General features: G+C 46.1%; 1 protein-coding gene across 2 annotated transcripts in view; it reads right to left on the bottom strand.

Annotated features, from left to right (window-relative positions):
* CRACDL (CRACD like) overlaps positions 1–4,958 on the bottom strand; it is a 132,182-nt gene extending 127,224 nt beyond the window's left edge. The window contains exons 1-2 of one of the 2 annotated variants that reach the window (XM_081484466.1): positions 3,808–3,847; positions 2,430–2,514 (exon numbers count right to left, since the gene is read on the bottom strand). The gene's annotated coding sequence lies outside the window, so the exon portion shown is untranslated. Of the gene's footprint in view, positions 1–2,429; positions 2,515–3,807; positions 3,848–4,632 lie in introns of those variants that run through there. The other variant, XM_081484465.1, reaches the window with a different exon arrangement.
* Positions 4,959–13,648: the final 8,690 nt, after the last annotated feature.

Genomic DNA, 13,648 nt, shown 5'->3' with positions numbered 1-13,648 from the left:
CCCCACGCTATGGGGTCACAGGGACTCTAGGTGGCAGAGTGGAAACCAGAGCCCTGACTGCCGCCCTCGGCTGGACCACCTGCTTTAAGAAAGCAAAACACCTCTGACATTTTCACGACTTCCACTCAAGCCAGCCATTCTGAGAGTAGTTTCTTGGGAAACTTACACACCTAAGGTTTCTGCTGCCTCCCACAGACAGGACAATCTGGGGACAGAAAGAAAAGAGACTACTGTCCGGACGCCAGAGGTGAGTGGGTACTCCAGAAGTTCTCAAACTTCATACATTCAAAAGCCCATCCCACACTAGGGCTAGGAAGACACTTGAGCAAATAAATAACATCCTACTCCTCACCTTTCAAAAGGCTCTTTTGCAATTTCTTTTCACAGATAGCTTAATCATAAGAAAAATATCTGGGAGCTCTTCCTGCCCAGATCTGCACAGGAACAGTGCCAGTGTCTACAAGGAGCTAGTGGCCAACACAGGTAGGGGGTGTCCCTGCCTGTGTGGCTACCCCTGTCCGATCATTTCTTGTCAATCTGCTGCTAAATTTGCTGAGCATTCCCTGGGATCTACTGGTTAGTGTCCTACTGAGCTCAAGGTTATGGGTCATAGCATATTCAGTTCAGTCGCTCAGTAATGTCCAACTCTTTGCGATCCCATGAATCGCAGCACGCCAGGCCTCCCTGTCCATCACCAATTCCCGGAGTCTACCCAAACCCATGTCCATCGAGTCGGTGATGCCACCCAGCCATCTCATCCTCTGTCATCCCCTTCTCCTGCTGCCCCCAATCCTTCCCAGCATTAGGGTCTTTTCCAATGAGTCAGCTCTTCGCATGAGGTGGCCAAAGTATTGGAGTTTCAGCTTCAACATCAATCCTTCCAATGAACACCCAGGATTGATCTCCTTTAGGATTGAACCACAGTTCAAAAGCATCATAGCATATTAAAGCAATACAAAGGATGCTACAGTAATTCTTTAGAATCATCAATGTGCCTTAAGGACCATTTACCTGACCTAAAAGTTTGAAATGTGCTTCCAGGTGCAGATAACTGAGAATAACAGGATTAGATGAGAATTCCTCTGATTTCCATTCAGTTGGGGGGGAAATGCCAGGCATTTAGAATGCTGACTGTGCCTACGGTCCAACGTACAGATACAGGTACGCTGACAACAAAAGGGATAAGCATGACACCAGAAGAGTCAACTAAGAGGTGAGCTCCAAAAGACCACTCCTGGGGAGTCTTCTGTCTTTAGGGATTCAAGAGGTCCTTCCCAGTGGGGGGAAGAGATAGTTAGGGAGTTTGGGATGGACAAGTACACATGCTATATTTAAAATGGATAACCAACAAGGAACTACCATATAGCACAGGGAACTCTGCTTGATGTTATTTGGCAGCCTGGATGGGAGGGGAGTTTGGGGGAGAATGGATCCATGAATATGTATGAGTCCCTGTGCTGTTCACCAGAAACTATCACAATATTGTGCATCGGCTATACCCCAATACAAACTAAAAAGTTAAAAAAAAAAAAGAAGTCCTCCTCATGGGAAGTTCTCTTTAATCTCACATGTGGCCAAGTCTTAATGATACTTAAAGTCCCACCTCCTCTGAGAAGCCCTCCCTGACCACTTTGCCTTCTACCCACAAAGTGTGAACAAAACCCAGGACTTGTGAAGCCTTGGCTAATCAAGTTCTCCAAACAATTCCCAAGGACCCTGAAGAATCAATTACAACTTGGATTTTTCAGTATTTTTCCTGCTGATTTTGGTAAATGCCAGGCATACAGTGGATCATTTTGATGATGAAGCAGCAGTGGCATAAACAGCGTGACCGTTTGGAAAACACCAAAGCATATGAACCTGGTCTACTGGGCTGGGCTTGGGAGTCTGTAGGCAGACAACTCTTCTGTCCTCCAACCACCAAAGCTTCAAAGCTACTCTTTCCCCATTTCCTCCCCATCCCTGATTGGTAACTACAACAGGCCCTACAGTCTTCCCAGTCTTTTTCAGGCAGTAAGAAATCCAGTGCAGATAACGGAGGTTGACCTGCCCAGAAGATGGGGGGATGGGGGAAGGGAATTTCTGGTCTGATTCCGCAGTTTGCTGCCCCCTGCTTCCTTCCCACATCTCCAGGGTGCACGTGGTTTCTCCAGGGAGGGGAGGAGTTAAGATATACAAGATGCTGAAATCCCCTCTACACATCAAGAGCTTTACTCTAAGCCCCAATGTTCAGAGGACAGGAGATACAACCTAAGAAAGATTCCTGCCTTTCATGTCAAAAAAAAAAACTCTTCCGTTATGGGGAGAGAGGAACCTGGAGCCCCCAGCCCCTTTACACCCAGCCTGGAGGAGAGGGGTTAGTGAGGGAAGAAGAACCCCAGGGGATTGAGGGGGACATGGAAGGCTGGGGGGGAGTTCGTCCTGCTTACCGCTAGGAACAATGGGGACCACGCAGACTAGGGACCTGGGCTGTTCCACACAAACTGGGCAGGTTCCCAGATGCCCAGCAGGGACCTGTTGGAGACACAGGGTGTGGAGATCTCAGGGCCAGATGCAGGAGCCGGGTCCCCAACTGTGTCTCACTCTAGTGACCGCTGGCTGGACAATGCTCAATGGAAACAGAAAAAGGAGGCTCAGTGGTGGGAAACTCATCAGATGACAGCAAGAAGCCACACTCCCCACACCTTGAAGTGCTGCAACCTTCTCCTGGAGCCCGGAGACTACCTGCAGTGAGAAAGGGCCCCAGACAGTAACCTGGAGAGATGGAGACTGACTTTCCAGGGACTAAGCCGCTTTAAGCTAGATAGCGACTCAGATAAAATTCTTTGAATTAGGCTCAGGAAAATCACGATCTGGACCTAGGACTAGACATATAAAAAGGTAACCAAAGTCCCTTGTTCAGGGCAGTGAAATTAAGTTCACCTAAAAACTAAGTTGACCTAAAAAAACTTTGCACATCACAACTGGGAGGCTGGTGACCTTCAGCCCTCCACAATAAACCGTGGGCAGGAAACATCTCCACTCGGACTGAAAGGCTTCCTTGGGGTCTCCATGCAACACAAGCAGAGTTAATAAGCCTGTCTGTGCACAGGCACGTAGCTAACCTCCCAAGGAAGAGCAGATGGCTGCAAGCTTGCCCAGGCAAACCCAGCCTACTGTGCTACCTCAGAAAACTTACCCTCCAGGAGGGCAAGGCACCTTCACCCACAGTCTCATTTAACCCCCTGAACTGGCGACCTACACTTCCATTCTGCTAAGTCAAACCAAGACTCATCAAGCTTCGGTGACCGGCTCAAGATGACCAAGCTGAACAACAATATGAATAGGACATCCACCCTTCCATAAGCCCTAGGGGCCTGGTCCCATGCAGTAGCCATATGCTGTGTGTGAGCCACGCAGCAGCCCTGGAGGTGCCCCTTTTTAATTTGTTCAATGAGGACAGCTGCTCAGAGAAGCTAAGAAACTTGATCAGGAGGCAAGTCTGGACCAAGGGAGGCCCTCCTTCCAGGCACGAAATTTAAGGGGCTATCAAAAACTCCTGAAGACAAATGGTACAATGGACTATTTCAAAACATCAAAATGAACACAGAATCCACACTGCACAAAACACATCATAATTTTAAATAAAGACAGGATCTGTAGTACTGATTTTTCTTCTACCTTAGGCTCCAATATGGCTCAGCACAACACTGGGGCAGAGAGAAGAAACCAGCCCAGCTCAGTCCTCCACAGGCCCCACAGTCAGGGGCCGCTGATGTTACTGCACAGACTCTATGCTTCTCCCCACAATCCTACCGCCTCACATGCCTCTAAGGAGTGATCACGGCGCTCCATCATCCCAGGTGTGAGCTCCAGGGAGACCAGGGTCTAAACAGATTCTATTCCACGGTCACGTGCCCGAATTATGTAAATGAAGAAAGCGTGCCGGCTGGAATAGGGAGTGGGGATATTTTAAGCTATCAGTTGAGGAAGGTGTGGGGTGGGCGCTCAGAGGCTCACACAGCTGCTTGTCTCCCACTTGAAAGATTTATGGCTCAAAATTAAGTATTCGGCAGTGACACCGTGCCAGCTGCCGCCTGTACGGACACGAGTCTAACCCCAACGGTGGTATTCCTTTACACTTTGCATTTCAAAAGCCAAAGCCTGGTTGGTAACTGCTCCACTGGAGTAATCACTCAGGCGTTGATCACTGTTCACTTCGTATTAACGCCCCGTCGAAGAGGAAGCGTCCGTTCAACAAATAAGTGTTGATTCAAAATGGGAGCATTTCTTAGATCAAACCCAGAACCCCTCACTGGCGGCTGGCAACCAAAGCCTAAAACGTGTATAACAAATAAAGCAGAAGAGTTAACGACCGTCCACTCTTCTCCCCTGCCGCGGCCTCTGGCGCCAGGAGGCACCGACACTTTGTCTACCAACAACTTCCCCAGGCACACCGACTCCCCTCGCTGTGGGTTTTCTGAGGCGTCACCTCTCGATTCAAAGTTAAGTCCGGCGAAGTGAGCAAAGGGAAACTTCGGGCACTTGGGGGAGCGCGTCCGGCCACACTCGGCCGCGGGGAGGGCGCTCCGTCCGCGTGGCCGGGGGATCCCGGGCTCCGAAACCCCCACCCCAGTCCCCCAGCCCCGGTACCTGCACGGGAGCGCGGGCGGCTCCGCGAAGCGCCGGGGGCTCTCGGTCCGCGGAGCGGGGGCGGCGGGGCCCCGGGAGCGCGGACGCGCGGCCCTCACGCGGCGCAGCAGGTGGCCGCCCGGCCTCGCCGCTGCCGGGTCGGGGCCCCGAGACCCGGGCGCGGGCACGACCCTCCGGCCCCGGCGCTGGCGCTCGCCGGGCTTCGGGCGCGCTCCCCGGCCCAGGCGCGCCTGCTCGGCTCCGCTGCTCTCGGCACGGCGGGGGCGGACGCCGCTCCCCTCACTCCTCTCGCGCCGCTCGCTCGCCCGCCGCGCGCACCTCCCCCGCGGCGCGCCGCTCCCGCCGCCCGGCCGCGTTGGGCCGAGAGCTCGTGGGGGTGGCGCCCACGGGCCCGGCTGCCGGCGGGGACCCCCCTCACCAGCCCACGGAGACCCCGCCTAAGCCGGCCCGCGCGGGGGCGCTGTCGGAGCTCAGGGCCTGGCGTACCCCCTTTCTCCCCCTCCCCCGGGCGACCCTGACGGTCCCGCGGACGAGGTGCCCCCGCTCCGCGCCCCTGCGGCCCCGACTGCACCCTCGTCCTCGGGGGTCACCTGAGGGCTCTGCTGCCCGACGGCGCTGGGCCTGGGACGCTCATCATCCACCTCGCCGAGCCCGCGGCCCATGGGCCGGAGGGAGGGCACCGTGAGTGGGAATTGTGTGTTTGAATAAAAGTAAAAGTTGTTTTCTGTATAACCTTGTGTGTCCAGAGCGTCTCCAGGCTAATTAGGGAAGCTGCCGCCCTGTCGTGGGGTGAATCATTGTTGTGACACCGCAAATGGGGAAAAAAGGCTGCCATCGGCCTCGCAGCCTCTCCTAACTTTCTTGTGGAGACTGGCCAGTCCAGGTAAGGAGATTGTCTTGGGAAACGTGCTGGCCTCGGGTGGTCGCTCAGCGGTGACCAGAGAGCTGGCCTTGAAGCCTGGGCCTCCCAGTCACACAGCCCCAGACGCCCCCGCCCCGGCCACGTGCCTACAGAGCAGGGAGCTTAACCTGCAGGGAGGGAAGACTCAGGTGAATTGTGACCTGCAGGGAACGGAGGCCACTGCTTCTGACCCTTGAGAAGCTTCCATGCCAGCTAGAAGAGCTCATGCTAGCAGCACGTCGATAGATGACCAACGTCTGAATCTTCAGCTATGTTGGCGCCTTTATATGGGCACACTCGGAATCTGCACCACATCTTAGATGGTGGGTTTGGGGATTTTCCCTGTGGGCACTGAAGACCCAAGAAGCCCGCGTTTGTACCGCTATCTGCAAAGCGCCAGGGGAGAAGCTTGGAAGGGTCTCTCAAATAAAAGCATCAGAGGCAGGGTAAAGAGGTTAAAGGGGCTTCCAAGGTGGCGCAGTGGTAAAGAATCCACCTGCAATGCAAGAGACACGGGTTCAGTCCCTGGATCGGGTAGATCCCCTGGAGGAGGAAATGGTAACCCACTCCAGCATTCTTGCCTGGAAAATTTCATGGACAGAGGAGCCTGGCGAGTTACATACAACCCATGGGGTCATAAAGAGTTGGACATGCTGAAAGCGACTGAGCACTGCAGGGCACAGAAAGAAGTCAAAGACAGATTGCATTTACTTGAGCAAATAAAGAGAAGTTTACTTATGAAAATAAAATTTGTATAATCCCTTTGGAATAAGCCATTCTCTTAAAAACCCCTTTTCTATTAAGTACTTTAAATTTCCTGTGTGGAAGGAATAAAAATATATTGTGAATCAGTCTATAGCCCCCCAATTTAATAACCTGCATTCACAATGGATGGGTGACTCATGAAGATCAGAGATGACTCAGTTAGGGGGTGTGTGCTTTTTTCAGAATCCTCAAACTAAACTGAACAACTACAAACAAACCTGCACCCCCTTCTCTTCTCTCCCACCTTGAGCCTCTGCTCCTTGCTGTTAAAAATCTCATTTATTTTGTTGTAAATCCTAAATATTTACTGACTCCATAAATCGCCTTTCTAAGTAAGGATTTCATTTGTTTCTGTAGTATCTTAAATTTCTGGCTTTATTTGTGTGTGCTGAGGGTGGCTTTTGAAGTTCCTAGAGTTTTTGAGAGGACAAAACCCAAAGTTCTTGGTGATTAGTTAAGACTGAGAAAGAACATGGTGTCAATACCCAAAATAGAAAGGGTAGGGGAACTTTGTGAACAGGTTAGAAAAATGGGAAAATATCCAGTCCTGGTAGAGCAAGCTTTAAAAGTGTTGAAGAACGCCCTCCCCCTTCCCCAGCCCCCAGGGCTCCTCCAGTGCCCTTCAAGGGAGCTCTTTTTCTCTGTAATGCCTCTTGGACCAAACCTTGAAGCCAGATTGAGAAAAGGCTAAAATGTCAGTAACCATTTGCCAATGGTTTCAAGGAAGCGGCCCCCACGCAGAGTTTCTGGAATCTTGCACAGACAACCATAGAGCAAAGAGCAGAGGGTTGGTTTTGGTTTTTGTTTCTTTGTTTTTTCTGGAACTCCAGAAAAATCTCACTCATTTATTCCTGAACGCTCCCTCCTGGGGAAAGAGAACCTTACTGATAAGGCAAAAGAAAGAGCTAAAGCTGTACTATCTCAGGACTTCCCTGATGGTCCAGTGGTAAAGACTTTGTCTTCCAATGCAAGGGCATGTGGGTTCGATCCCTGGTTGGGGAGCTAAGATCCCACATGCCTCACAGTCAAAAAACCAAAACATAAAACAAAAACGACATGGTAACAAATTCAATAAAAAACTTCAAAGTGGTCCATATCAATCAATGAATATATTGCATCTCACTTGGGAATGGATTTCTATCAAACAAGACCTACTATTATCCCATTTTACAGATGAGGCACTGCTGTCATCTCCCTGTTGTGGAGAAATGAGGTGGGTGCCCAAGGTCGGGCAGGAAGGAAGTGGCAGAGCCAGGATTTGAACCCACAGTCTGCAGTCCTGGCACTGAATAGGCTGCCTTTCTGCTGTGTGAGCTCAGTTGTTCAGTCGTGTCAGATTCTGCGACCCTGTGGACTGTAGCCCACCAGGCTCCTCTGTCTGTGGGATTTTCCAGCCAAGAATACTTGAGCAGGTTGCCATTTCCTCCTCCAGGGGATCTTCCTGACTCAGGGATCGAATTGGTGTCTCTTGCATCCTGTGTCTCCTGCAGTGGCAGGAGGATTCTTTACCAATGTGCCCCCTGGGAAGCCCACCTTTCTACCAATGGCATCTAATGCTGCAAACTGAAAATGCCTAAAAAAGAAAGGACATTCACCCTTCCCCACTCTCAGGAAGAAGCATCTTTTGGGATATCAGAAAGCAAGATTATTTAAGTCTAGTCTCCTCTTTACTGAATAATCACTTAGACCAGAGGGCTGTCACTGGTGGGATGAAGAAGGGGGTTCACCAGAGGCACCAGGCTCAGCAGCCCAGGCTGGTACTGAGAGACTCTTCTGCAGGAAACAGCTTCACCCCAGGCTTCTGCTCTTGGGTCTTCATAAGACACTCGTTCTGCCTGTATTCCCTTGGGTTCCAAAAATACAGACCCCCATCTGGCCAGATGAGGATTGGAGTCAAGGACCAGCCAGGAGCCAACTAGCCAAAAAAAATGTCAACTTTCTCATGACAGCAAGCCCATTGCCTGGGTGAGCCTTGAGGACAGAGGTGGAATTGAACTGCCTCACTGTCCTCCTTCCTTGCTTGTTATTCACATGGCATCATCTGCCACCACACACCCAGTCAGGTACATTTTTGTCCACATAATCAAGCAGCTTCATGCATTTTCACTCTAACTAGTGATTAACTATTTTCAAGACCATTACAAGGGTCACAAGGCTCTGCCTTGAAATCACACCTTTATTTCAGTGGTTCTGAATGTTTTTTCATAAATGTATAAAACATTTTATTTTGTAAATTAGATGTCACATTAAGAGACTAAGTGGGCTTATGTTCAGAACAAGTTCAGAGAATTCTGATTTTTTCCCTGATGGAATGTTTTTTTCCTAATGTAGATACCATTTATCCTTTTGGCCAGTTCATTGATCTGTAGGAAGGTATTTCAGGTTTAGTGAGGCAGGGATATTTGATAATTCTGGTTTAGCATTAGCTGGGGCTGGGAGGTTACACTTCTGCTAGAAATTTATCATGGATGATAAGCTTCATAAAGTCTTATGGTCTCAGGGTGGGCTAAATCTTGCCAGTGGTTGTTGCTATTTGTTTGCAGGATTTGGTCTTGTTTTTATTTTCTGAGGTATAACTGACCTAAAGGACACACATCTCTGTACTTAGCTTGAATTTTCAGTTACATATCATTTCTCATGCAACCATCATCCACATCAAGATATAGAACATTCTTAGCACCCTGGGATGCTTTCCTGTACCCTTCTACAGTCAGTGTACTCACCTAAGCTAACCACTATTTCACATTCTATTACCATAGATTAGTGACCTATGGTGTTAAGGCTCATGAATAGGTATATGTAGAATGACACAATACGTCTTCTTTTGTGTCTGACTTCTGTTATTCAACATGATGTCTGTGAGATTCATCCATGTTGTATCAGTTCATTCCTTTTGCATTGGTGCATAGTACTCCATTGTATGGATATACCACAACTTACGCATTCTACTCATCTTAGGCATATGGATTGTTTGCAAGCTTGGTATGTTATAATGAATCTGCTATTAACATTATCATATATGTTTTGGTGGGCATAAGCACTCAGTTTTGCTGGTTATTATCCAAGACTAGAATCCTGGATCATAGGACATATGTAGGTTCAACTTTAGTACATACTACCACACATTTTCCTGGAGTGGTTGGACCAATTCACATGACCATGATACACACATAAGTTTCAGTTTCTCCACATCCTTGCATATATGGTGTTGTCAATCTCTTTAATTTTAGTCATTCCAGTGTTGTAGTGGTATCTCATTGTGGTTTGAATTTTCATTGCTCTAATAACTAATGATGAGCATCTTTTCATTGGCTATTTTGATATCCTATTTTTTTTTAATAAATTTATTTATTTTAGTTGGGGGCTAATTACTTTACAATATTGTAGTGGTTTTTGCCATACATTGACATGAATCAGCCATGGGTTTACATGTGTTCCCCATCCTGAACCCCCCTCCCACGTCCCTCCCCATCCCATCCCTCTGGGTCATCCCATTGCCCCAGCCCTGAGCATTTGTCTCATGCATTGAACATGGAATGGTGTTCTGTTTCACATATGATAATATACATGTTTCAATGCTATTCTCCCAGAACGTCCCACCCTCACCTTCTCCCTCAGAGTCCATAAGACTGTTCTATGCATCTGTGTCTCTTATTCTGTCTCGCATATAGGGTTATCATTACCGTCTTTCAAATTCCATATATAGACATTAGTATACCGTATTGGTGTTTTTCTTTCTGGCTTACTTCACTCTGTATAATGGGCTCCAGTTTCATCCATCTCAATAGAACTGATTCAAATGTATTTTTTTTAATGGCTGAGTAATATTCCATTGTGTATATGTACCACAGCTTCCTTATCCATTCGTCTGCTGATGGACATCTAGGTTGCTTCCATGTCCTGGCTACTGTAAACAGTGCTGCGATGAACATTGGGGTACACGCGTCTCTTTCAATTCTGGTTTCCTCGGTGTGTATGCCCAGCAGTGGGATTGCTGGGTCATATGGCAGTTCTATTCCCAGTTTTTTAAGGAATCTCCACACTGTTCTCCATAGTGTCTGTACTAGTTTGCATTCCCAACAACAGTGTAAGAGGGTTCCCTTTTCTCCATACCCTCTCCAGCATTTATTGCTTGTAGACTTCTGGATAGCAGCCATTCTGACGGGCGTGAAATGGTACCTCATTGTGGTTTTGATTTGCATTTCTCTGATAATGAGTGATGCTGAGCATCTTTTCATGTGTTTGTTAGCCATCTGTATGTCTTCCTTGGAGAAATGTCTGTTTAGTTCTTTGGCCCACTTTTTGATTGGGTCGTTTATTTTTCTGGAATTCAGCTGCAGGAGTTGCTTGTATATTTTTGAGATTAATTGTTTGTCTGTTGCTTGATTTGCTATTATTTTCTCCCATTCTGAAGGCTGTCTTTTCACCTTGCTTATAGTTTCCTTTGTTGTGCAAAAGCTTTTAATTTTAATTAGGTCCCATTTGTTTATTTTTGCTTTTATTTCCAATATTCTGGGAGGTGGGTCATGGAGGATCCTGCTGTGATTTATGTCGGAGAGTGTTTTGCCTATGTTTTCCTCTAGGAGTTTTATAGTTTCTGGTCTTACGTTTAGATCTTTAATCCATTTTGAGTTTATTTTTGTGTATGGTGTTAGGAAGTGTTCTAATTTCATTCTTTTACAAGTGGTTGACCAGTTTTCCCAGCACCACTTGTTAAAGAGATTGTCTTTTCTCTATTGTATATTCTTGCCTCCTTTGTCGAAGATAAGGTGTCCATAGGTGCGTGGATTTATCTCTGGGCTTTCTATTTTGTTCCATTGATCTATATTTCTATCTTTGTGCCAGTACCATACTGTCTTGATGACTGTGGCTTTGTAGTAGAGCCTGAAGTCAGGCAGGTTGATTCCTCCAGTTCCATTCTTCTTTCTCAAGATTGCTTTGGCTATTCGAGGTTTCTTGTATTTCCATACAAATTGTGAAATGATTTGTTCTAGTTCTGTGAAAAATACTGTTGGTAGCTTGATAGGGATTGCATTGAATCTATAGATTGCTTTGGGTAGTATACTCATTTTCACTATATTAATTCTTCCAATCCATGAACATGGTATATTTCTCCATCTGTTTGTGTCCTCTTTGATTTCTTTCATCAGTGTTTTATAGTTTTCTATATATAAGTCTTTTGTTTCTTTAGGTAGATATATTCCTAAGTATTTTATTCTTTTTGTTGCAATGGTGAATGGTATTGTTTCCTTAATTTCTCTTTCTGTTTTCTCATTGTTAGTGTATAGGAATGCAAGGGATTTCTGTGTATTAATTTCATATCCTGCAACTTTACTATATTCATTGATTAGCTCTAGTAATTTTCTGGTAGAATCTTTAGGGTTTTCTATGTAGAGGATCATGCCATCTGCAAACAGTGAGAGTTTTACTTCTTCTTTTCCTATCTGTATTCCTTTAATTTCTTTTTCAGCTCTGATTGCTGTGGCCAAAACTTCCAAAACTATGTTGAATAGTAGTGGTGAAAGTGGGCATCCTTGCCTTGTTCCTGACTTTAGGGGAAATGCTTTCAATTTTTCACCATTGAGGATAATGTTTGCTGTGGGTTTGTCATATATAGCTTTTATTATGTTGAGGTATGTTCCTTCTATTCCTGCTTTTGGAGGGTTTTTATCATAAATGGATGTTGAATTTTGTCAAAGGCTTTTTCTGCATCTATTGAGATGATCATATGGTTATCTTTCAATTTGTTAATGTGGTGTATTACATTGATTGATTTGTGGATGTTAAAGAAACCTTGCATTCCTGGGATAAAGCCCACTTGGTCATGATGTATGATCTTTTTAATATGATGTTGGATTCTGTTTGCTAGAATTTTATTAAGGATTTTTGCATCTATGTTCATCAGTGATATTGGCCTGTAGTTTTCCTTTTTTGTGGCATCTTTGTCTGGTTTTGGAATTAGGGTGATGATGGCCTCATAGGATGAGTTTGGAAGTTTACCATCTTTTGCAATTTTCTGGAAGAGTTTGAGTAGGATAGGTGTTAGCTCTTCTCTAAATTTTTGGTAGAATTCAGCTGTGAAGCCGTCTGGTCCTGGGCTTTTGTTTGCTGGAAGATTTCTGATTACAGTTTCGATTTCCGTGCTTGTGATGGGTCTGTTAAGATCTTCTATTTCTTCCTGGTTCAGTTTTGGAAAGTTATACTTTTCTAAGGATATCCTATTTTTGAAGTGCTATTCAAGTCTTTGGCTCCTCCATTGGACTATCTTTTACTTACATAGCAGTAGGAATTCTTTATATATTCTAGATATGATTCTTATATTGAAAAATATATATATATATATATGCTGTTGCCATTTTATTGTTTTTCCTTCCAATTTTTCTTTTATAAAAAGACACTAGGGTTAGCCTGCACACTCAGATGTCTCCTGCCTAGTTGAGATTAAGCCAAATACACAATTTTGTGTCTTCATTTTTTCAGCTACATCATAACACAAGTATCTTCCCATGTGATCACCAAGTGTTCATAAATATACTTTTTAATAACTGACTGATATCCATTAGATGGATATGTCATCATTTATATTACTGTCTCTCTACTGCATGTTTTCCAGTTTGAAAGTATGATACAAAATTATCTGACAAACCCCTTGTCCATAATTTGTCTGTGTGTCCATAATTTGTCTGCATTTATATCTTTAGGAGAGATCCAGAGAGGAGTTCCTGAGTCCATGGCTGTGAATGGGTCAAAGGAACTACTGAGTCACAGGGTAAGGCTGTAGCGTCTGAATGACACAATTGGACAGTACTTCCATTCATCCCTGGGCAGCAGCTTCTCCTGTTCTTCAGAGCAATAGCTCTTACTGCTCTCATGCACCACCCATCACACTCTTCCAAACAAATGGCTCTGCTGCTTTATTCCATAGAAAATTAGAGTTACCAGGCATAGAAGTAAGTCTGCTAAGCAGCTGACCTTAACATAGGAAGATTTTCCTGGATGATCTGGGTGGGCCCAGTATCATCACAAGGGTACTAAAAGGGGGCGGGGGCAGTGAAGACCAGAGACATGGAGCCTGAGATGGTCTCAGCTCAATAGCGCTGACCTTGAAGGTGGAGGGAGGGGCCACAAGCCATGAAAAGTGGGCTCTAGAAGCTCAAGGAAAAGGCAAGGAAGTGGATTCTCCCCTCATGGATTCAGAAGGAAAAGAATCCTTCGGATGCCTTTACTTTTTAGCTTAATGAGACATACAGCAGATTTCAGACCTGTAAGGCTCTCCAGACCTGTAAAATCATTGAACTGTGTTGTTTAAACTGCTAAGTTTGTGGTAATCTGTTACTACAACAATAGGAT

The sequence above is a fragment of the Giraffa tippelskirchi genome, chromosome 4, assembly GCF_054371585.1.
Source record: "Giraffa tippelskirchi isolate mGirTip1 chromosome 4, T2T-mGirTip1v1.2.pri, whole genome shotgun sequence".
Taxonomy (NCBI): domain Eukaryota; kingdom Metazoa; phylum Chordata; class Mammalia; order Artiodactyla; family Giraffidae; genus Giraffa; species Giraffa tippelskirchi.
The sequence above is the reverse complement of the archived record's forward strand: the minus strand, read 5'-3'. Positions and strand labels throughout refer to the sequence as shown.